The following is a 25,662-nucleotide window of genomic DNA, read 5'->3' as shown; positions in this document are numbered from 1 at the left end:
ATTTGTCCAGAAGTTTGCAATCTAGAAAAAAAGCATTTTTAAATTCAGCACGTGTAAGCTTTTGTTTTATGGTTTACAATTGTTTGTGTTCTGAATTACAAATGAGGAGGACAGCAGAATGTTTCCCATGCGTGTGTGTGTATATATTCATTGCTACGATCTTTAAGAAAGTGACCCAAAGACCATGACTCAAAAAAATGCATACCTTTTTCAAGGTATTTCCTAGATCCCCTGTGTGATTTTTTTTTTTTGATGATTTTATTTTATTAGGTAAGTCATGGTTTGATTATTTTTTAAAATATTTTTCGGGTATTGTGCACTGTGTGTGTGCGTGGGGCGGCGGCGGGGGGTGGGGGTGGGGTGGGGTACCTACATGGAGGAGGCATAACATTGGTCAGTAGTTTTGTAAGGCACTGAATATAGTTTAAAAATTTTGGTAACAGAGTTCTAAAGATCCTCTCATTAATTGAAAAATTGAAACACTTAAATGCGGGTAGAAGAACATGATTCTTTTCAGTACTACTGAGTATGTTAGGTTTAAATACTAATAAGACTTGCTTTGTTTGGCTTTAGATTCTGCTTAAGGAAATGGTGAAAGATTTAATTCACTGTACTTTTGTTAGAAAGTATGGAAATGTTTGTCCACGGGAACTTTCGTCGCCCGCTAGATTGGAAATTCACTGGGGAGAGGGAACCATTTCATTTTATTGCCTAAGAGCTGTTGATATATTTCCTGCATCTTTCAAAGGCATCTTTCATACCACACAGGAAAACTGTAGCTGGTGAAGGAACAGAAAGAGCACTCCTTACATGAGTCAGACTCGGCAAACTTGCACAGCAGCTGTGCTAGGTGCTGTGAAGGATTATCACAAGACCCAGTTGCAGTGGTCTGTGTGGTCGAAGAGACAACTGGCTCCCTCAGGGGACCACCTGGATGGAGACTGCGACAATAATGCATTCCTACTCTTGCTAGTGGGTTTTGTGACCATGTAGTACAAAACTGGTGCCAGATAAAATCAGAAAGTAGTAAAAAGCAAGACGAAACTCAGAGATTTTAAGTCTTCACGTGAGGGACTGAAACGAATGTCCTGGGCTTGTTGCATGCACTCATAAGGAAAAAGGAGCCTGAGGAAGGGATGTCTTTGACTCGGAAAACTTGCACAGACTTCAGTCTTTTCATTTGAGAACCATTTGGGTGTGTTGTGAAATAAAGTTGCAGAGTAGGCATGTTCAGACCTTTATTTGCTACATTTAGTAGGAAAGATTCCCCCCCCCCCTTAACTACAAGAAGCCAGAGTTTTCCGTGCAAACTGAAGCAGGCGTTGCAAGAATCAGATTCACTTTGGACGACTCTTCACATTCCAAGTCATCATTGCATTAGGCAGCACAATTCCATCTCTGGTTGATGGGCAGAAAAAGTGGGCAGCTTGCCAGGTAGACGTTTCCATGACTCCCAGCCCCCAAAGGTGATGCGTTTTTCAGCTAATTCAATGAAGAGTGGGCTGAACTTTGGGTCTAAACGAGACAATAGCTGCCTTCGCAGTATCAGCAGAATGGTTGATGGGAATGCACTCTACATTTGGCAGAGGATCATGTGACCTTACGACTGAGATTTTGTGATGGTGCCAACGGAGACTTGGAAAGCAGGAACCGTCCTGACTTTTTTCTTCTTTTTTAGCATGGCTCAGAAAATGGTGGATCTTAATACTTGACTTTAGCCAGACTCAGCAAGCGACTGAGCTTTGAAGCACAACTTCGCCTTTATTCTGGGTTTTTGGCAGGCCACCAGGAGGCTGTCCCTTTCACGCCTGATAAATTCTGCTGCTTATCTCTAAATGGGGGTGGGGGGGGAGAAAGAAAGAACATATAAACAGAATATTGAGGCATAACAAGTGAAACCTAAAATTGTATGTGCTTTTTGTTTTTTGCCTTTTCTTATTGCTGATTCTTTTTTAATGTTAATACCTTTTTTGCTTGCTGAAGAATCCAAGTAGGTTTTTTTTTTTTTTTTTTTTGGTTTGTACTGAACAGGCATTTGAACTGGGCAAACAGGACGGCAGCAGCAGTGAGCGTGAGATCATTGCAGCAGTGTAGCAAACTGGCACCCTGCCTTCTCACCCTTTTGGTTCAGGAGACAAACGTGTGCAATCCTCATTTCTAAAGTCAGCAGAGCCTGGAAGGATTCCTGGTCTCTCCCACCTTCTACCATTCTGCTGCCAGGGACGGCAAGGATTGGTGCAGCTTCTGCGCAGTGCTTTGTGCCTGCAATACCGAGAAGGAAGAAAAAGAAGACAAGCACCCTGGTCCTCTTTTTTTCCCAAGAAATAGCAGGAGGCATGAAGAAAAAATCTGAGTTTGTCCTACTCCATACAACAGTGCTGAAAAAAGAGAGAGAGAGAGAGAGAGAGAGATGCTCCTGCTCAAAAACAAAAACAAACAAACAAAAATCCAAACCAAAACAAACTAAAAAAAAAGCAAACATTGGCTTGTATTTAACTACAGAGACATCGCGCTTTGTAAAGCAGCTTTGTAAGGCAGCATAAGCAAATGAGCCTTCTGTATTTGTATTATTGCAAAAATATGGCATAATAAGCAATTTATTGCACTTGGTGAAATCGCACCTTTCGTATCAGGTATAACTTTTTTTTGTTGTTTCTTTTTAAGTCTACTGTTATATAAAAGGGGATCCTTGCACTTTCAGTTTACTCTTTTATAACTCATCTCCCACTTTATTCTTATTAACTTTTTCCTTTTGCTCTCTTGCTCTAATCCTGAGTAGAATAGAAACTTAAGCAAAACTGGAGAAATCTCTATGCAAAAGATGGTACCTGTTTTAATTTTTGTTATACATAGAAGTTTTGGAAAAGCATTAATATGTTATCTGTGCTTTTTGTGTACAGTATTACTTTTGGCTGTCTAAGAAAAGTGAACATTTAGCCCTAGTTGGTAAAGAAACTAAATCTTTCATGTGATGTGCCACATAATTTGAAATATGAAAGAAGAAACTTCTTGAACTCCTAAAACAGAGTTGTATTAGAATGTGTATTAAAATTCTCTAATAAGTGAAATTTAGTTTGAGGGAAGTTATATTTAATTTTCTTACCAGGATTTCATGTGACAAAAATAAGGATGAAAAGATCATGTTCTCAGTGGCTAAGTAGAAAAAGAGCTTGTTCTACAATAATACTGACTTTTAAAATATATTTAAAAGAAGCATTTGTCTTAGAGCTGTTAGAAATATCAATTAGGTACTTTAGCGGAAAAAGTATTCACAAACTTGTTTCACGTTTAAAGCAATGTATTGGCTCAGCATATAATGCATTGCATTCTAATTATTTCGTCTGTTTGTATTAGTAAATTGCTGAGCAATTTAAGCATTTTGTAACAAAAACCTAGTTTTCCCTAATTCAGTGGGAAAGGATTAGCCGATGTATTGCACCTATTTTAATTTTTATTAAAACTGTTTCTAAACATGTTTTAAAATTGTTAAAGAAAAAGAATGCTTTTGAAATATGGAGTGTATATAAAGACTATAATTTGCACGTGAAGAGTTGATGCTATAATATTTTCTGTGAAAAGAATAAACTTCAAGCAAACTGTTGTTCTTTTAAAATCATATTTTATTAAAATAGAAATATATAGGGTAAACAATGAAAAATGCTACAGAAGTGATGAATTTTATCTTCTGTTTTGTCATTATACAAAGAATTGTGGGAAATTACAAATACCCTATATACTGATAACATTCAAATAAAATGTTTTATTAAGTTTATTGGTTATTGTTCACTAATTATTTAAAAAATAGCTCTTGTTCCTTTATGCTGCCTCAGCTAATGAAACATCAACTTTCACAGGCTTAATTAACATTTATAAACCTGTTTTCATGTTTCAAGATCCTTTAGTTGAAAAACATTATTTTAAATGTTATTTTTAGGAGCCATTAATCTCTACACTCTTAATTATCTTATTAAGCTCCATGCCAAATCCGAATCTCTTTTCAGCTTTCACTAGTTCATTGTGCAAAACCTAGTCGCTTCTTTAACAGCCATGCCTCCTTTCACTTTCAAAACTGTTACTGTGAAAACAACATCAACCAAAATGAATGCATAAATGCAAACTATGAAACCACATTATATGTCATATGAGTAGCCTTGGGTGGGGCTCCATGAGTCTTCCAAGCCTTTAAAAAAAAAAAAAAAACTTTAAAAGGTTTTGCCCATTTTGGTATTGTGTTTTCTTCTCGATCGACTACCTTCATTCCCACCATACACCCAGATGCTTCTTCTAGACAGCAGTTGTCTGACATTTCTCTTTTTGTGGTTGTTTTAGGGAAAAACTTAAAGTGGATATGAGAAGTGAAGAAAGTGATCATAGGAGAAAATCATCTCAGGTAAAAATAAAAACCAAAAGAGCAATTAATATTTAATATTTTTAAAGAAAAAATAATTTTGACTGTTTAATTATAAGACTATGTTTCATACTCTTTATGGATTTAGCTGTTGGAATTGTCATTGATGGTTTGGGAGTTTATAATATTACCTACCTTTTTGAAAAATTTTTGTCTCAATCTGGGATCAATGTACAGTTTGGGTCCCTTTGAATATAGATCTAAATATCCATTCCTATAATATAGGTGCAATACAGTTGAGTAGAAAGTAATTTAGGAAAAAGACAATATATTTTGTCATTTGTCTGTCACACCATATAAAAGGAAGTGAAATCTGGGGAAAGGGAATGAAGTTCTGCTCTTTTTTTATGATCTACTAAAAGAATGAAACCAAAATATACATTCTTATGGTTAAGATAAAACCCAAAACAAATGTTGCTTTGATTTCATGTCTAAATTTATGAATATATGTTGAAATATTTTTTACTACATTTGAATATCTGAGTGTTGATGTTTTTACTATAGTTTTTAATAAGCATGGGAATAATTAGAAAACAAATAGTAAAAATTATGTAGACCACGTTATCTATAATCTGTAAAAAACATTTTATTTTATTTCAAAACATGCAAAAACACTAATTAATTTTTATGCAGTACTATTAGTTTTCACAATGAAGATATAATTGAACATGCTAAATATTGTGGATATAAGTGAAACAATTAATAATGTACAACTTATAATTTTGTTGCCGTTGAGTTGGGAGTTTTAAAAAATGTGTATGTGTGTGGCTTTATGTTTATTCTTTGTGTATTTGCTTATTGTTTTGTGATTTAAAAATTTTTAATAACAATTTATTTTTGCCCAACCTGTTGACCAGATGAGAGTTGTATGTAGCCATATCGGATGTTTTAAGTACATATTTTTTGAAAAATAAATTTCAATATATTGTGTTTAAGGGACAAGATATCCTCTTTCATGCAGTTGATCTGGAGTATCAATGTTGGCACACAGTAATAATGCTATTAATGTATCATTAATGTTTGTTTTCTGATATTAATTTACCCAAATATTGTTCATTTAACTATAGACACGTATATTTAAGAATTTAAATAACTTGCTGTGCTCTTTGTATAATCAACAAAATCTTACTTGTTTTATGAGAAAGTTACAATATTACCAGTTCCTTGAAACCACTAACTGAGGTTTTATGAGTTAAAACAAGCTGTCTAGCTCTAACACAATTAGCTTAATAGTTAATTTGGTCTTAATTATAGGCTCATAATACTATATTCATGCCTCACAATAACATAATTCATGCATGCATATATGGATTCTTTTTTATTTTCTTTTAAAATTCATCATTAATTAGGATAGTCTAATTCCAAAATATTCATTCTTAAAACAAAAGTAATCTGTGAAAGACCTTTCAATATACTGTTTTCAAAATTCTCATGTATATAACTTGTATTTAGTGTAGAGTATTTATGAAGGCCTTTAACTGGAAATATGCATCCTTAGAGCATTTTGGCATTTAAATATTTATGCTAAAGTATTGGTATTATTATTTTGCTCTCCTAATTTCATCAGATATTTACAACAAATTCTGCATTACTAGGGAGCCCACGTGAGACGTTGCCCATTGGCATAAACCCGTAGATCCGATCTTGTGGTGAAGTGGACCGCACAAGCTCGCTTCTATGGGTCTGTGTCAGTGTGGTAATCTGACAAAATGCACTATACATTGATGTTATATAATATTTCAATCAAACTCCTGTTAAACTCCAGTTGTTTACTGTTTATACTTTTATATATATATATACATATATATATATATATAAATCCTCACCTGTCTTTTGAGGCAGGCTTCAGTTGTTGACCACTTGAGAAGACTCAGCACAGCCACTGAAGTTTAAATTCAAGTATAATAAATTATTTTAAAAACTTGAATTTTTTTATAGCAAGGTTTGAACCAATATCTGCATAGATTCTGTTCAGAAACTTCTGTTCACATTCCAGTCGTGAGTGTACTTCATTAACTTCAATTAGAAAATTAAAGGCTGTGAACTGGATATGTCACTGTTGAACCTATTTCTCCTTAAAAATGAAGCTGAATTGCTATTGACTTTTAATATTATTAATTTCTAGTGGAATTATGCCATGAGAGATGTCAGAAGGCATTTTATATGAACTTTGCTGGAAACTGAAGAGGTTAGGATAGTCCTAGTACACACAAATTCAGTTTATCAGTAAAATGACAGGATTATATATATAATTATGTAGTTATATCTACATCCTTGCTAAGTCCTTAGGTGTATGGCTGCCATATTTGGAGGAGCTGACTGAAGATATGATAAGGAGTTTGAAGCAACACTGGAAGCTGTGTGCATCCGGGTTGAGGTAGTAGGTTGTATGGTTTAGAGTTACACCCTGGGAGTTAACTGTACAACCTTCTAGCTTTCCTTGGAGCACACTTGAGCCATCGAGGAATTCTTCATCATTTTAATCTGATTGAGCCAATTTCTGTGCAAGAAGGTTATGTGTCATGAGTATTTTAGATAATTAAAATTATCTTTTATCTGTAAGCATGAGATTATTGTATTTGCATCTGCTTATAAACTGGCAAGATGGTATTTCTGATCGGTTGTTACTCTATAGTCAAACATATTTAAGAACTGGGGAGTAGTGACTTACACTGTATAAATATTGCAGCTTTCATCATCCATAGATTCACAAAATTTGGCATTTAATTTTGCAAACTTGTCATTGGTCTTTCTGTTTTTATTGGCTACTTGAACACTGTAGTAATCAAAAAAAGTCTGCAAATGTCAATGGCTTTCACAGCACATTGTCTGAGTCTTTCTTATGACACATCACTTTCTCCCTTATGTTACAGCTATCTATGTGGTTGTTTATTTTTTCCATACTAGACTGTAAGCCCCTTGAGGGCAAAGTCCATGCCGTATTTTTCATTGTATCCCCTGCAATGCCTTACACATAATAAGATCTATTGATTTATTGGATGAATGAATGAATGGAGTCGAAGATCTCTCTGTGATGAATTTCTATTGAACATTTGAATGAATTACAACAGCAGCCATAAATCTGAGGGGTTTTCTTAATTATTATTTGTCTTAAAGCATACCTAAATTTAATTCAGAGAGTGCTGTGCATCAGTAATATACTTGACTTGTTTATGGTCTGTGTTGAGTATGTCTACTCCTCATAGACATACAATTTAATTTAGGACTGCTTTTTCCCTAGAATAAAAACAGTGGGCCACATTCATTTTTATTAATAAGTTCATTGTAGTTTATAATCCTAAATTTTGCTTATGTACATTTCTTTTGACTTTTTAAATTCCTTGATTTCCAGATGAATAATTTTCCTTTTAGCATAAGCCTTATAAAGCAGCTTTTTGTATTCTGTATACTTTCCTTACCATTAACCTTTTATTTTTTTACAACTTTAACTGTTGAGTAAAGAGGAACAACTAAACCAGAAATATATTAAGAAATTAATAACAAGTATATGAAGTATAATTTGAGGATTAAATTTTTGTTTGAAAGAAAGGCACCCACAATATTCTCTCTGTACAAAGAAAATTGGTCTCTTTTGGAGTCCATCAGCTGTGTGCCTACTTTACTGACAGTGAATGCTATAATTTGTATAGATCATTTTTCAGCCACAGGATTAAATAACTGTAGATATTATAACTTATTTAAACTCCCAGATTGAAACATTGAATGCTTAAGAAAATGATTTGGATACAATTATCTGTTAAGAACCATGCTGCTGCTGCTGCTAAGTCGCTTCAGTCGTGTCCGACTCTGAGACCCCATAGAAGGCAGCCCACCAGGCTCCCCCATCCCTGGGATTCTCTAGGCAAGAATACTGGAGTGGTTTGCCATTTCCTTCTCCAATGCACGAAAGTGAAAAGTCAAAAGTGAAGTCGTGTCCGACTCTTCGCGACCCCATAGACTGCAGCCTACCAGGCTCCTCTGTCCATGGGATTTTCCAAGCAAGAGTACTGGAGTGGGGTGAGCTTTCTATAGAACACTCTGGCATGCCCATGTCTCAGAATCTAGAGTTTACGAACAATGGAGGTGAAGAAGGAACTTTCTAATCCCCAAGGGTAAGAACACGTGAGACTTAGAATGTTAAAGACCAGTGATTTCAAGCATAATTATTTGGCTGGTATGCAGAAGTCAAAAACTAGTAGTCTCTAAGAAAGAAAAGTCTCTTCAAGGACTAATCAAGAGATAATGAACAAGGGTCAGGATACACAGAGCGAGAAAGAGAGGTTGGAAGAAACAGACAACTGAGTTGTAAACAATTACACGTTTATAAGTTTAACTCTTGAGAATGTAGTTCCTCTTTGTTGTTGTTCAGGTGCTAAGTTGTGTCCGACTCTTTGTGACCTTGTGTGTGTATAAGTATATGTGTGTATAGCCCAATACTCTGTATACAGATTTGGAGAAAAGTCATGTACACGTTGAGGGCCAAATGCAATACTATTTCCAATAAATGCCTGTTTCTGTGCAGGGCAATAGTTAAGTAGACAGCAGAAGTCAACTATGATATGCAGTGTAAGGATAATCTTATAAAAGTGCTATCTAAATATCTAAAGCGAACAGTATGAAAGAATAACTGAAAAAATGATAACAATGTAGCTATGATCCATTGTGTTGGTCTTGCAGAAATCATACCAAGTCTACAGGACAGAGGATGTAATTAGCCTCAGTGAAGAAAACAAAGAGACTGCTACTTGAGAGAATTATGCTTTCACTAGTGTTTAATAGTAAAGTTTTCTTCCAGATCCTTTATTTCTATGAAAAAAAATGGCAAAGAAATATACAAATTAAAAAGATTATTTTTGAAGAAACTAATTTTCAGGGTCCATATCTAGAAATAGTTAAATTATAACTAAGAAACCATGGAGAAACACTGTACATTTAGAAATTTAGCGTTCAGCTGGGGGACAACTCTGCAGATTCACATAATTTCTTTCTGAATTGTAAGTGGTCAAGTTTTACTCCATTCTAACCTTTTCACATTTGGTAACAAAGGAAGTGTGAAAATTCAGGAAACAAATATCAGCAAATCATATGTTACTTAACTATTATATCTTTTGGTGTTTGGGGACACTAAGTTTAGGTTCATAGTGGCTGACTGACCTTAAATGCTTTGTGGAATGAGGTAGAAAGGAGTGAGAGGAAAGAAAGAAGGGGAGAGGGAGAAAAGAAGAGAAGAAAGAAGCAAAGGAAAGGAAAACCAACTGCAAAGTAATTGACTGAACCTTACCAGAAAAGTCTAATTTAGCTCATAATATGATGAACTAAATTGGCCAAAGTAACTATGAGAGAATCAGATAAATCTCTTGGCAATTGGACTGGGTCTTCTTGAACATGAGCCAATGGTTCATGAACTATGTTATTAGAATAAGTGAGTCACTTTCTGTAAATACTCATTTTGTTTCTCTTTTGCCTATTACCAAATGCTGACTCATGAGCCTAGGTGATTCCCTAGATGATGTGATTCAGGCTTCTGACACCCTGAGCATTTCTAGTTTTTCTTCTCAGATTATAGGAGTCACTCTTGAGGTCACTGATCTTGACCTGTACTCACACCAGCTCCCTAAAAGACCCATAGGAAACACCCATGAAAATCATTAAGTGAAGATTCTGACATAAGCAAGAGAACATTTATTTCTCACTCGCTTAGCAATTCCTATCACCCACTACTACTTCCAAGCAAACCTGCTATTAATTGACATCATGTTCTTCAAGATCCACAGGTATCACTTCTTCATCCACAAAGCTTCTATTCTTTCTCTAAAAGGGAATTTCTCAGTTTATAAATTCCCGTAGCCACTGCAGCCTTTTTTCCCCACAGGCTTTTTCTCTAACTTCCTTTAGTAGTATATCCAAGTGTTCCAGGGCACTGTGACTGCTTTGTTACCTCCAGCAATGTACATATATTTTTTAAGCTGTTGCATTGAGTTAAACTTTAAAATCATTTATGGGCAATCGAAATTATACACATCTTAAAATAAACTACTCTTCAACAGTAAATTCAATATATTTCCAGACTCCAGAGTATATCATTATGGGATGAGGAGTTTTTTGTTTGTTTGTTTTCAACATTGTTGTGATTAATAATCTATCTGGACCAAGTCTATCATATGCCATTGAAAGTTATTTATGAAACTAACTGATTTCTATTATTTATAATACATCTAAGCCCCTTGAGTGCAGTAATATGTCTTTCAAATATAACAACTCTTACCATAGTGCTCAGGTTATAGGATGAATTGTAGAACCCTTTGGTGAATAAATAGAACTTTTAATGAAATAAAAACATTATGTGATACTGTGATTTTATATTTAAGTGGACTTCTTCAAAATGTTTGTTTAGAATTTCAGAGAAATTAAGATTATCACTTTTAACTTTCATGAAGTCAATTTGATGGTGGTTCCTAATTTTTAAGTTGGCGTTGCCTTGTGTGTTCCTTCATTTTGTTCTGTTTTTATACTGGCGCATAGTTGATTAACAATGTTGCTTAAGTGTACAGCACAGTGATTCCGTTATACATATACGTGTATCTATGCTTTTTCAAATTCTTTTTCCCATTTAGGTTATTAGAGAATGTTGGGCAGAAGTCCCTTTGCTATACAGTAGATCTTCGCTAGTTACTTATTTTTAGTAGAGTAGTGTGGGCCTGTCAATCCCAAACTCCCAATCTAGCCCTCCCCTGCCATCCCTCCCCTCTGGTAACCATAAGACTGTTCTCTGTGACTCTGTTTCTGTTTTGTAAATAAGTTATTTGTTTCATTTTTTTAGATTCCACATATAAGCAAGATCATATGATATTTTACTTTGTCTGTCTGACTTACTACATTTAGTATGGCACTTTCCAGGTCCATCCGTGTTGCTGCAAATGGTATTACGTCATTCCTTTTAATGGCTGAGTAGCATTCTATTGATGCACCACATCTTCATCCATCCATCTGTTGACATTTACCTTGCTTCCTTGTCTTGGCTATTGTAAACGGTGTTGCAGTGAAGGTTGGGGTGCAAGTATCCTTTGAACCATGTTTCTGCCAGGGCATATGCCCAGAAGTGGGATTGCCATTATCATATGGTAGCTCTATTTTTATTTTTTAAGGAAACCCGTACTGTTTTCCATATCGGCTGTACCAATTTACATTCCCACCAGTAGTGTAGGAGGATTCACTTTTCTCCAAACCCTCTCCGACATTTATGTTTTGTAGATTTTTTGATGATGGCCATTCTAATTGGTATGAAGTGATATCTCATTGTAGTTTTGGTTTGCATTTCTCTAATAATTAGTGATGAGCATCTTCTCATGTGCCTCTTGGCTGTCTTTTTTGGAGAAATGGCTATTAACATTTCTCACTCTAAGCTATGTGGAATGTGTGAGTGAAATAAACTAGCAATGTTTCTTCCTTGCATCTGTTTCTTTCCTCTTAAATCTTCTTTTCACTCTGAACTATTGGAGCACTTTATTTATGCCAGTCATATTCAGCCTTGTATTTCCCCTTACTTTTTATATGTTTAAATAGTTAGTGATAAAGTTAGACTTTAGGCCATATAGTTCATGTAAACTTTTACTTGTAGTTGACACTTAAGGAGTACTTGATGGAAATTAAAAGTAAAATCTAGATTTGTAAATGGCAAGAACCTTAGAAATCAACTGGCTTAACTTCCAAGTGACCAAAATAGAGCCCAGAATCTTTAATAATTTTGAAAAGGGTCAATCCACTAGTTACAGACATAGGCCATTTTTCTATCCAGATTAGTGACCTATCCAAGAAAATGTATCTCATGTTCTTGAGAAGCACTGTATCTCTTGAGTAGCATTTTTGGATAATTAATTTTGATTAACTGATTGAAATTAAATAAGGCTTTATTTCTGAAAGACCACGAGTAGAACTATCTTCAGATTCAAATATGATAGGTATATGCTTAATATTATTTAAAATAAACTCTGTATCCATTTGATTGTTTCAAGTACCAGTGCACTCTTATTCTTCTAAGCATAGAGAGGATTTTACTCTCCATTTGCACAGTGATATTTCTCCTTCTTTCAGAATAATTCTCCAGGAAGAGGAGTATGGCCTAGCAGTTGGTGGTATATCTTAAGTGAAAAGGGAAGAACTCTGAGCACACGCACATGCGCACACACACACACACACACACGTGCACACATGAACTGGTTAACCTCTTAGCATTGTGTTGCTTAGGAGAATGGAAGTTAATATGAAATGGTAGCCATAACTAAGTCCAGCTTCAGAACTAAATTACCTATGCCCCTATGATATATACAATATATCATTATGTAGAACACCTTATGAAGGGTCATGAATTTAAATAACTTCAGGGTCTTGGCTGTGTAATAAGCCAGACTTAAAGACAAGAGGAAGAAACTGGGCACTGTGGTAGACTAAAGAAGGCATGCTTGCTTTCCAGATATTCCAACATGATTTTATCCATCAATGTAAATTTGGCCCCCAGAGGAAACCAGTTCTTCATCTTTGGTATGAAGGCATTAAACAGTAAACCAAAATTGCAATAAATCTGTTTTGTTTCTTTATTATGAATTTAACCACATGTTTTCTTATGGTTGAACTAGATAATTTGGAGTATCTTGGGTACTTTCAGGTCATTCTAAGGTATATAAAAATAGTACGTTAGTGCACACTTACATGCTTATACTGTTACTTCAAATAGACATGTATGATTCATGACAGTGTAAATATTTCTCTGAATGTAATTGACTTACGAAAAATAGTCATTGGTCAAGCAGAAACTACTGATTATTTTGATGCTATTTTAATGAACAGAATGCAGTAGTATAAATTGTAGTAGTCCTAGTGTGTAGATTTTCATTTGCATCTAAATCTTGATGTTCAAAACAATGAGATTCTTATACTTTTTATTTCTCAAGTAATTAATATTATAGATTGGTGGAGAGATAGAAATCTCAAGTCAGAAAAAAATCAAAAGGTTAAATAGAGTGAACAAATTTAAAGTTGAGTGTTCTTGTCACCGTATAAAGTCTTAGAAACTCAGGCTACTGGGTAGACTTTAAGAGTGAAGTAATAATATTGCTGTTAGTTATATTTTGTGTTATAATTAAAAGACAAGTTATGTATAAATCTGGAATTAGGTCAAGTCCCTGTTTATAAATTTTTCAATATGATTTAATTTAAAAAACTTAAATCTGGCAAATAGGAATGACACAATCAATTATGAAAATGCTGAGTTTATAGTAATAAAGAAGGCATGTGTTTGCAATTTTGCTATATCTGTTTAATGTAGGTGGGATCAGTAGTTGATGAGTAAATTCACAAAGCCTTTTAAAGAAACAGTTCTTAAATACATGCATAAATACATATTTCGTTTAAATTTTAAAATTTGATAATGTAGTTATTTGCAGGTTTTATTTTTTTGTTTTTTTTACCATGCAGGGTCTTTGCTGCTGCTCACAGGCTTTCTCCAGTTGCATCAAGTGAGGGCTCCTCCCTAGTTGTGGGCTTCTCATTGCAATGGCTTCTCTTGTTGCAGAGCAACAAGGGTTCTAGGGTGTGGGCTTCAATAGCTGTTGTGCATGGGCTCAGTGGGTGCAGCACAGGGCCTTAGTTACCCCGTGGCATGTGGGATCCTTCTGGATCCCATGTATTGGGATCAAACCTATGTCCCCTGAATTGGCAGGGGGATTCTTAACCAGTGGACCATCAAGGAAGTCCTGACAGTGTTTTTAAGTTAGCCAATAACTATTTCTGAGTTTCAGTTCACTTCAGTTCAGTTCAGTCACTCAGTCGTGTCCAACTCTTTGCGACCCCATGAATCGCAGCACACCAGGCCTCCCTGTCCATCACCATCTTGCAGAGTTCACTCAGACTCATGTCCATTGAGTCAGTGGTGCTTAGATTGTTGATTATAGATGTTAGTTTTAGTCATCTTTGCTTTCTGTATATCCCATAATTCATCTTTGATTTCTAATTTTGATTGCTTTATAAATGTGTTTAATTGGAAATCCAATACAAAGAAATTAGAGAGCAAATTCTCATTTTTCTCTATGACTTTTTTCTAATGTCTTGACATTTGACATTGAAGTTGCTCAGTCATGTCCAACTCTTTGTGACCCCATGGAATGTAGCCTACCAGGCTCCTCTGTCCATGGAATTTTCCAGGCAAGAGTATATTTAAAGCTATAGTATTTTTTTTAAAGTAACTGAATTTTGTCTTTCCAAAATTTTCAGGTTTAGAACACCTCTTATTCTTTTACACTCATATTTAAATTTATTTATATAACATTTAATTAAATTACACAATTTTATATTAAGCCAACTGGCATAAACTGATTTGGCAATAAACATAAGTGACTACCAACAAACATTCATAGTAAGGGTGGGAACAGAAATACTTTGGTGTTCTGTAACTTTCTGAGATGATGAAAATGCTTCCTAAACTGTCCAAAACAATAACCACTAGGCATATGTGCCTACTGTGACTGAAGAATTGAATTTTAAATTTAGTTAATGTCAGTTAGCTAACATTGAAATAGCTATATGTGGATAGTAGCTAGTATATTGGACAGCACAGTTTTAGAAAGTACTTTACTTGCTTTTAGCATGCTGGTGACATTTGTTTAAACTGTCAGATACTCTGTAAAGTGGTGAATAGCTATGGGTATTTTCTCTGTAGTTGAATTAAGATTTAGGGGAAGAATGGCTAGGGAAATGTGAAGTGGTAGGAGTTCAGTTTTGTTTTTAATTTGTTTGTTTACTTTGATCTTTTTTGAGTATAGATTTAGTTTGATGGAATTTTAAAACTTTATTTAAAAAAAAGAAGTCCAAAAATTAGAAACTACTAATTAGAGGTTTGCAGTTTGTTTGTTTGTTTTTTTTTCCTGAAGCATTTGATTAATACAAATCTAATTAGAAAGTAAATACCTTAGGTCTCACACTAGCAGAAAAAAAAAAAAAGTATTGTTGATTTAAGAACCAGAAATCCATAAGGAGCCATAGAATAAACTTGTTGAGTCTCTGTGCCTTTTGAAAATATCTATAATTCTTTAGAGGTATGTGGATGTGTTTATTTTACTGAAGAAAAAGTCCTAGTTCTTGTCAGATTATCATGGGACTCCATGGCTTCCTGAAAAAGTTAAGAATAACTTTGGTTATTTGTTTAATACTTTTTAAGGTGCCAGAAGCTAATTAATTAGTACATTCTGCTAGAATTGTAAGCTTTCTCTTACAAATATTGTAAATGTATCCATCCACATATATATTTCAAATTATAAAGTTTATTTATACTTCTTGTTTTCCAATTTGGATTCCTTTCATTTCTTTTTCTGCTCTGATTGCTGTGGCCAAAACTTCCAGAACTATGTTGAATAGTAGCGGGTGAAAGTGGGCACCCTTGTCTTGTTCTTGACTTTAGGGGAAATGCTTTCAATTTTTCACCATTGAGGATAATGTTTGCTGTGGGTTTGTCATATATAGCTTTTATTATGTTGAGGTATGTTACTTCTATGCCTGCTTTCTGGAGAGTTTTTATCATAAATGGATGTTGAATTTTGTCAAAGGCCTTCTCTGCATCTATTGAGATAATCATATGGCTTTTATTTTTCAATTTGTTAATGTGGTGAATTACATTGTTTGATTTGCGGATATTGAAGAATCCTTGCATCCCTGGGATAAAGCCCACTTAGTCATGGTGTATGATCTTTTTAACGTGTTGTTGGATTCTGATTGCTAGAATTTTGTTGAGGATTTTTGCATCTATGTTCATCAGTGATATTGGCCTGTAGTTTTCTTTTTTTGTGGCATCTTTGTCAGGTTTTGGTATTAGGGTGGTGGTGGCCTGATAGAATGAGTTTGGAAGTTTACCTTCCTCTGCAATTTTCTGGAAGAGTTTGAGTAGGATAGGTGTTAGCTCTTCTCTAAATTTTTTTGGTAGAATTCAGCTGTGAAGCCGTCTGGACCTGGGCTTTTGTTTGCTGGAAGATTTCTGATTATAGTTTCAATTTCCGTGCTTGTGATGGGTCTGTTAAGATTTTCTAATTCTTCCTGGTTCAGTTTTGGAAAGTTGTACTTTTCTAAGAATGTGTCCATTTCTTCCAAGTTGTCCATTTTATTGGCATATAATTGCTGATAGTAGTCTCTTATGATCCTTTGTATTTCTGGAGGGATGTTGTGGGGAGGGAGGTGGGCGGGGGGTTCACGTTTGGGAACACATGTACACCCGTGGTGGATTCATGTCGATGTAAGGCAAAACCAATACAGTATTGTAAAGTAAAATAAAGTAAAAATAAAAATTAAAAAAAAGAATAAAGTTTATTTATATAATTAAGGTTAAAATTTTAGTTCAACTTTGTGCAATATGTAATTTATATGTAATTTAATTAATAATGCATAGTTTAATTAGCTAAACCTATGGAACATGGTTGATAAAATAAATAGCTTAATTTCTTAGAAAGATTCAATAAAATTAAATAGCTGAAATTCCTGTCATATTAAATTTGAACTTTCAACTGTAAATTATTACAAAAGCTTATAAAAATATAGATTTGAACCATCTCTGTTTCCTGTATCAGTGCCTTTATGTATTCTTGCTTTTGAATGGGTGGAGTCCATTGAAGCAGTATATTATGAGTACAGTTTATAAAAACCGAATAGACCATTGCCAGTCCCGTACTCAATAAAAGGACTTATCTCACGTGAAAACATGGGGAAAAAAAATAGAAATTTCACTCTAATAGTATCAATCCTCTTTTAAAAGTGAGAAAACCACAGTCAGGTTTATATAGTTTCCTACAATCACATAAATGGTAAATCCTAAGACAGAAGAAATGAATTTTGCACCAGAGAAGTTAATTTGAACTACTTTGTTATATGTCTCCAGTGACTTGAAGCTTAGCAACTCAGAAGTGGTTAGTACCCACAGTAAAAGTTTGAAAGTAAGATTTGCTCTGCTCCCCTTAAAGTGTAAATGCAGCTTCACTGTTTGACCTGACCGGCCCTCTTTTGTGTTTCTAGAGACTTCCTGGACCAGTGTTTCTTTCAGTCTAGAGACCCACACAACAAAAGTTCAATGGCTCTTTTCCACTTCTGATTTTGTAAAATACAGAATAGTATAAGGTTGCCACACCTACATTAAAACAATAAATTTACCTTTAACTGATAATTTATCAACTCAGTGTGCTAAAAAGTTGATCTAATGGTAAAGAGAAACATGGATGGTATCTTTCTATTCCATGAACAATTACTTCTGTTTTAAAGCCTTCAAAACATTGGAGTACAATAAACCTTACTCAACAGCTATGTGAGAATAGTTTACTGATATTTGGGAAATATCTACAGTTGTTCAGATGATAAAGAATCTGCTGTAATCCAGGAGACCCAGGTTCAATCCCTGGGTCAGGAAGATCCCCTGGAGAGGGAATGGCAACCCATTCCAGTATTCTTGTCTGGAGAATTCCATGAACAGAGGAGCCTGGCAAGCTACAGTCCATGAGGTCTCAAAGAGTCAGACAAAACTGAGTGACTTTCACAGCAACAACAATAACACCATTGTTTCTTACATCATCTGGTAACTCAGAGAAACCTCCTTTTTCTTTCTTGCTTTTCTAATATTGTTAGCTTGATACTTTATTTAGACTTGCCTTGCTCTGAGTTTTAAGATCTTTTAGAACAGTGTTTTCTCAACTCTACTGCTTACAGACCTGCAGGGGGATGGGCAAGTGGGGCAGGAGGTGGGTATAGTTTGAAAAAGTCCTCAGTGTTATTCAGATTTCCCATCTGCATCATCACCTATTCCAGAAGGCATCCATTTTGTGATAGAATTTCAGTGGCCTCAGAAAGACCACCCCTGCTCCAGACTAGCTTGGGCTCTCATTGCATAGTAAACCTAGAGTATGGTTTTTGACTATTCCCCATTTTCCAGAATAAGGAGCTTGAACTCTAATCCTGGAGTCTGGCACGCCTGGATTTATAACAAGTCTGAGTCAGGCACCACTTCAAAAGCTGATCTTTTCATCAGTACTTCACGACCTTCATCTGTAAAGTAAAAATTATGATACTGGCCGTGCAAGGATTTTGTGAAGATGAAAAGACTTTACCTATATGGCATGTTAGCAGGCGTGGTGCCTAGTAGATAATAGGAATTAAAAGATATAATTATTATGGCCATCATTATACATATTAAATAATGAAGAGTAGTTTACTGATTAAATGTCCCACAGATTCAATGCTGTGGGGTTTATCTTTGTAAAGTCAGCCATATTGAGAGGAGTGATTTTTCTCTGGGCCCACCCCCTTGATTCCTGAGTATCACGGCTTTGCTGATTTAATCATGGCTTTGCTGATTTGAAAAAGTTGCATTTCAGATAGTCTTCTCACTGGCAGATCATAGTAGACAAGAAACCTCACCTTTTCCTTCTAAGAAAGGAAATAGTCCCTCTTCCTATGTCTGAAGTTGTCTTTTTTGTCTTCTTACTTTGAATACAGGCAGTTTGTGATAAGTTGCATAAGTGCCTTAGTTTTTCCATCTGTAAAATAGGGCTAACAATCCCATCCTATAGTACTTCTCCAGACTCTTGAGAAACTAAAAGTATGTGATATGGAAAAAAAAAGGAAAACAAACAAACAAACAAACAGCAGCATTCCCACAGATAGAAAATTAACCATTTAAACTTTGTAAAGAAAGCTGAGCGCCGAAGATTGATGGTTTTGAACTGTGGTGTTGGAGAAGACTCTTGAGACTCCCTTGGACTGCAAGGAGATCCAACCAGTCCATTCGGAAGGAGATCAGCCCTGGGATTTCTTTGGAAGGAATGATGCTGAAGCTGAAACTCCAGTACTGTGGCCACCTCATGTGAAGAATTGACTCATTGGAAGACTCTGATGCTGGGAGGGATTGGGGGCAGGAGGAGAAGGGGATGACAGAGGATGAGATGGCTGGATGGCATCACTGACTCGATGGATGTGAGCCTGAGTGAACTCCAGGAAATGGTGATGGACAGGGAGGCCTGGCATGCTTCGATTCATGGGGTCGCAAAGAGTCGGACACGACTGAGCGACTGAACTGAACTGAACAGCAAATTTAGGGCTTCCTTGTTGGCTCAGATGGTAAAGAATCTGCCTGCAATGTGGGAGACCTGGGTTCAATCCCTGAGTCAGGTAGATCCCCTGGAGAAGGGAACAGTTTACCTACTCCTGTATTCTTTCCTGGAGAATTCCATGGACAGAAGAGCCTGGCGGGCGAGAGTCCATGGAGTTGCAAAGAGTCAGACACAACTGAGCAACTAACACATAAACACAGAGGAATTTTTGTAAATGGAATTCCAGGGAAGGAGAAGTAGCGCAGTCTTCTTAAGCTAGTCCTTCCCAAGGAGAAGATGTCTCTCTCAGTGCCTCTCCTTGCCACTATCTCTTTGTCTCTGTCTCTGCCTGTCTGTCTGTGTCTTTCTCTCTCACTCCTTCCCTCTCTTTCCTTTTCTCTCTTGTAGTGTCTGCCTTACTGCTCAAGAGTTCCTTTCTCAGATCTAACATGAAAGTGAAAGTGAAGTCGCTCAGTTGTGTCTGACTCCTTGTGACCCCATGGACTGTAGCCTACAAGGTTCCTCCATCCATAGAATTTTCCAGGCAAGAATACTGGAGTGGGTTGCCATTTCCTTCTCCAGGGAATCTTCTTGACCCAGGGATCAAACCCGTGTCTCCTGCCTTGCAAGCAGATGCTTTTACCGTCTGAGCCACCAGGGAAGCTCCAGCCAAGTGCTGAAAGTAAGAATGCTATATTTACTAGATAACTGAATGAATTATTGATTAATTAAATTAATGAGAGCAACTGCAGAAATGTAGACTTTACTTCATAAGAAATTGGAAAGTTTTAGCTACAGTGCAATTAATATATTAATAGTTTGCTAATCTTGGTGATGTTTCCCAAGTGGCTCAGTAGTAAAAGAATCTGCCTGCTGATACAGGAAACACAAGGGATCCTTGAGTCAGGAAGATCCCCTGAAGAAGGAAATGGCATCCCTCCCCAGTATTCTTGTCTATGAAATCCCATGGAACAAGGAGCCTGGCAGACTACTTTCCATGAAATCACAAAGAGTTGTACATGACTGAATACATGTGCATGCGCGCACACACACACACACACACACACATACACGCACACACAATCTTGGTGATTATCTTGGACAGGTGTTGCCATAAGAAGTTAAGTCAGTTCTATAATTACTTTCCAACAGTTTTATTTTCATATAAAGCTGATCATCTCATTATCAGTGAGGGTATCCCAGTTTGCCTGTGTGATAAGATTAAGTTGCATTAAATATTACTCAGTGAAATTTGGGTGGCTCCCTATGTTTCATGATTAAGTCAATATTTGGTTCATCTGTAAAAAGCTAAGTTCAGTTTGCCAGGCTAGTCCAGTAAAAGCATATTCAGTAATTTCATTACAACCACTTTTGATTTTAGATAATAGGAGGGTTTTAAAGTAAGTTCAGAACTCGTGAGGTTTTAAACATGGCTCTTTTCCCTAGGCTGGATACGGTGCTATATCCGAGTATTGAATGAGTCCCCAAAGCAGGAAAACTTCCAGGGAGGAAGCAGCATTGGCATCTAAAGTTCAGTGGCGTTATGCCTGTAGGGTCTGATATCCACTAACTGTTGCTCTGATTACGTCCCACGAACCTACAGAAAGTCCACATCGCCTTGCTGGGTCCTGGATGAGTTCTTAAATACTCTCCAGGAAATTGCATCTTTATCTATTTGGTCTTAAGCACCTATTATTCTATTCGTGATTGTGTCAGGGATTTTAGGAGCTGATACACTGACCTTGATGATTTTCAAATGCTGTTAACTGATAGCTTTGAAAGCTCTATGCCTTCAGAGTAGATGTTTTCAGATTTGGTGGATGATTGTCGGGGTACAGGGAAGGTAGACTTTTTTCTTTCTTTAGATGGTTTCAGGATCCCTGGGTCGGGAAGATCTCCTGGAGAAGGGAATGGCTACCCACTCTAATATTCTTGCCTGGAGAACTCCATGGACAGAGAAACTTGGCAGGCTACAGTCCATGGGGTTGCACAGAGTCAAACACTTGTACTACATAGCATGGAGTTTAGGTATAGGACTGTTAGATTTGGCAAGTAAAAATATAGAATATCCAGTTAAATTTGAATTTTAGATAGACAATGAATAATTTTTAGTATTGCTATGTTCAATAGTTCATGTTGATTTTATTGTTTATATCTGAAATTCAAATTTGACTTTGCCACCTTTATATTTATATTTAGGCAACTCTTTTAGGGTAGTATTTTCCATAATTAACTGTCTTATCTCATTTCCCCATATAGTCTCCACTCTCATTAAATAAGGAATTGAAAACTTTATAAAGAAACCAGAATATGATTTATGTCATAAGATAGCAGAGGAAAGCATGCAAAAGTAATATAATAATTTATATTAAATAATAGAACGTTTGAGATTTTTTTTTCCTAAATGTTGGGGCCATGTAAAATAAGTATTAGGCCATATTACTTTACAAGATTAAACAAAGTAGTTTAGCAAATGATGTTTAACTAAGGGAAGTCAGTTAATAACTTCAGCATAAAATCAAGGAATTAAATTTTTGTTATAATGTCAAAGCCACATTATCTGGCACATTCTGTGATATTCTAAGCAATCTCTGCATTAGTTATGACAGATCATTATTATTATTATTTGCTTTTTACGTGTTTTTTGAGAGTTCCAGAGAGAAAGTTTTCCGGAAAATGAACATTCTCGTGAAAGCAGTGTAAAACATTACTCACTTGGCACATCTGCTGCTGCTATTAGTTACTTTAGAATCTTTGTTAGCTTTTCAAACATCAGCTACCATCACAGGATAAATCTTCCATACATAACCTATGCTGTGTCTGGGTTTGAACTAGAGTTGGAGGATATTTCTTAAGAGTTGGGGCCTCTTAGAAATGGCTATGGCTGATGGCCACATGCTCTGTGCTTGTACACACCATAGTCATTCTTTCTCACAGCCTGATTTCTTCCTTCCCGACCATCCTGAGGGTCCCCAGCTCCGTGGTTCCCACCCTTTCCAGTTTTGTTCAGACCCCACCAGCTGGGTCTTCTCCCCACACTTGTCAGAACTGAAGTTCTTTTCTATTCTGGCAGTCATGGGCAGAGAATCACGGACCTGGAGACTTTCATAGTGTTACCCATCGGGTCACACCAGGCACACACATATTGCTTATCCACGTGTTCACACACAATGAATCTTTTCATTTAATGAGGCAATTTGTCCTGTCCACTTGGCCCATTTTCTCTATTTTATACAAAAGGATGCAAGCACATAAAGATCAGGAGATTGTTTTCAAAGTCACATAGTCATTTACAAGTCAAGGCTGGAACTCTGATCCTTTCATTAAATCAATCTTTTCAGAGAATTCAGTTCTTCCTCTGGCATACGGGATCATATGGCCAAAGAGTGATGCTTTGTGAGAATTAAACAAAAACTTAAAGTATCTAGCTGAATTGCTTATAATGGGCTTTCAGAAAACATTTCTTCCTCCCATTTTCACTAAAGACTTTATTAGAATTTATGAATACATTTATTAGAAGACCCGGGTTTGGTTGGGGCTAAGAATTCTATGCATTCCCAGGTCTCTGCCTAGCTTGCTTTTTGAGACTGATGAATTTGTTTAATCTTTCTGTTCCTGGACATAATTCTCTGTTATTCAGTGGTGTTTTGTGATTATATGATTCTATATTTTTTTCTATTTTCAAGTTTTCCTAATTAATTAGCCTGTAGTTGTAACTCAATCAGTATTTTCTAAGGAATAAGCACATGAGTATACAGTAGTGTTATTTGCTAGCTGTTTACTGACATATTTGAAAATAACATAAGGGGACTTCCCTGGTGGTCCAGTGATTAAGATTTTGCCTTTCAATGCAGGGGATGCAGATTTGATCCCTGATTAGAGAGCTGATTCCATGTGCTTCATGGCCAAAAATCCAAAACATGAAACAAAAGCGATATTGTAACAAACTCACTAAAATTTTTTAAATGGTCCGCATTAAAAAATAGTCTTAAAAAAAGGAAAACTATAGGTATTATATGGTTTCCATGGTATTTTGAAGTAAACCATGGGATATTTTAAAGTAATTGGATTTCTAAGAAGTCTCCCTTATATCTAAGTTTAGATATTTACTCAGTTTTCCCAGTATTTTATTGAAGCTTCTCTCTTTCACTTCCTGAAGCTCCCTTACCTCTCTCCGTAAGTCCCTCCCCAAAGAGTAGTGTGTAATTCACAAAAGTTTTATTTTCTCATATGCAGAATAAATTTTTCTGCAAGACAGGAGGAACTTCACAGTCTGTTACCAATGTACCAACATCAACCTCTCAGGCTTCTCCATCATCTCCTGGCAACATCTCTTTCCAGTTCATACCCATTCACCATTGCCTTTTATTCAGCCATGCTGGGGCTCCATACCCAAAGGAAGCTCAGGAAAAGTGTTCTGTAATGGAAGGCAGAAAGTATGTAAGATCAGGCTTAGGAATGAAGCAGCCAGGACACAAATGTGGCCTTATAAAAATATCTGTGGCATCTGTCTCTATAAGCTTCACTTGTTTTATCTAAAGCAAGGGTAATAATACAGTATAGAGCTCCTATAGGATTAACTGAAATAGGATCACTTAACTTATGTTATAAGTTGTTACTGGGAATGCAATACATGGAAGCTGATGTGATATGGTAAAGATGAACATGAAAGTCTCTGTTTATCTTGTTCCTTTTGTCCAAAATAGTTTTTTTTTTAATTTCTGGCAAAATTGTATTCATTCTTCCTCATGAGAATATTGGAGGAATGACTGTCAAATTGCCTGTCACTCTTATTACCTACGACATTTTTGTTTTGTTTGTTTGTTTTTTAAGTTACAAACTAAGGAAGTAAAGGATACAATGTCAATTAAGAAATAAGAGGGTGAAAGATCAGAACATGCAACTTAAACACTATTCACTACATATAAATATGAATATAGGGGAAAAACATCTTGGAGAATGAATACAATTTTGCAGTTAGTGCTTTTGTGCTGTACTGTATTTCTTCTCATTCAAACTTTATCTTATTTTAAAAATTCAAGTACTGAAAACGTCTCTTGTAATTTGTTGATCATCCTACAGTGGTCCAAAGAGGGCTGATGTATATAAGGGACAGGAAATCCGGTTCTCCTATGCAATCGCTTAATTCACTTTACTTTGGTGTTGTGACAAGGCATGCTTCTGTAGGCAGGCCCAGGGAAAAATGAAGCTGAAACAGTAGTATTTTTCCTAGTACAGTTGATCGGGTCATGTGGATCTTCTCCCCTTGACCTCAAACCCAGGAGTCCTTTCTTTTGTCTGACACTTGATTGTTTCAGTTTTGGCTTCATAACAATGCCTATTGTGTGTTGACTGGGGCAGTCTGCAGACTACTTCCATGCTTACCTCATTTTTACTCCATAATAACCCAAAGAAAAACAGAGAAGTTATTAGGATCTGTGTGTTGCAAATGAGGGAACTAAGGTCTAGTTTAAATTCAGATTTCCTTTCTCCTATACTGCTGTTTACACTGCACAATTTTGCCTCTCATTGCTTCCTTAGGGCTGCCGTAGACCTGTGTCTGAGCTATTCTATACTAGTAGAATATTTCCTACTTACTTATTCTACACTAGTAAGAGAAACCCAATATTCTCCTATGTATATTCTAGTAAAGTTCTAAGAATAGCCATGGGCTATACACCCATTGAGTTTTCATGCTAAAGGCTTCTTTAGTTCCCCCAAATAAATAGCTGGCTAGTTCACATTGTAGTTTAGGGATGCACAATCTGCATTTAGTAATTAGCTCTTGAACTGAGCAATAAACGTCAATGAGTCTTTTATTTCCCTGCTCAAGGAGAGAGAGAACATGAAACAGAGACAGAGTGTGCTCCAGTATCAGGTTGTCAGATTTGGACTCGCTTGTGAGATGTATGGTCTTAAATGATCTTTTAACTTCTCTGTGCCTCAGATGCTTCCTCTGTAAAGTGTTGTCCAACCTCAAATGTTGCAGAGAAGGCTGAATGAAATGAATATAAAGAACAGTGTTGGCTTGTAAGGAGAGCTCAGTAACTATTAACTCCTAATCATTATCGTTATTCATTACTTTGTGGATGTTAAAAGCAACAATTTCATACCAATCTGAGTTGGTCATTGAAATGAGTATCA

Source organism: Ovis canadensis, chromosome 1, assembly GCF_042477335.2.
Source record: "Ovis canadensis isolate MfBH-ARS-UI-01 breed Bighorn chromosome 1, ARS-UI_OviCan_v2, whole genome shotgun sequence".
In the NCBI taxonomy this organism is placed as follows: domain Eukaryota; kingdom Metazoa; phylum Chordata; class Mammalia; order Artiodactyla; family Bovidae; genus Ovis; species Ovis canadensis.
This window is presented reverse-complemented; position numbering follows the sequence as displayed.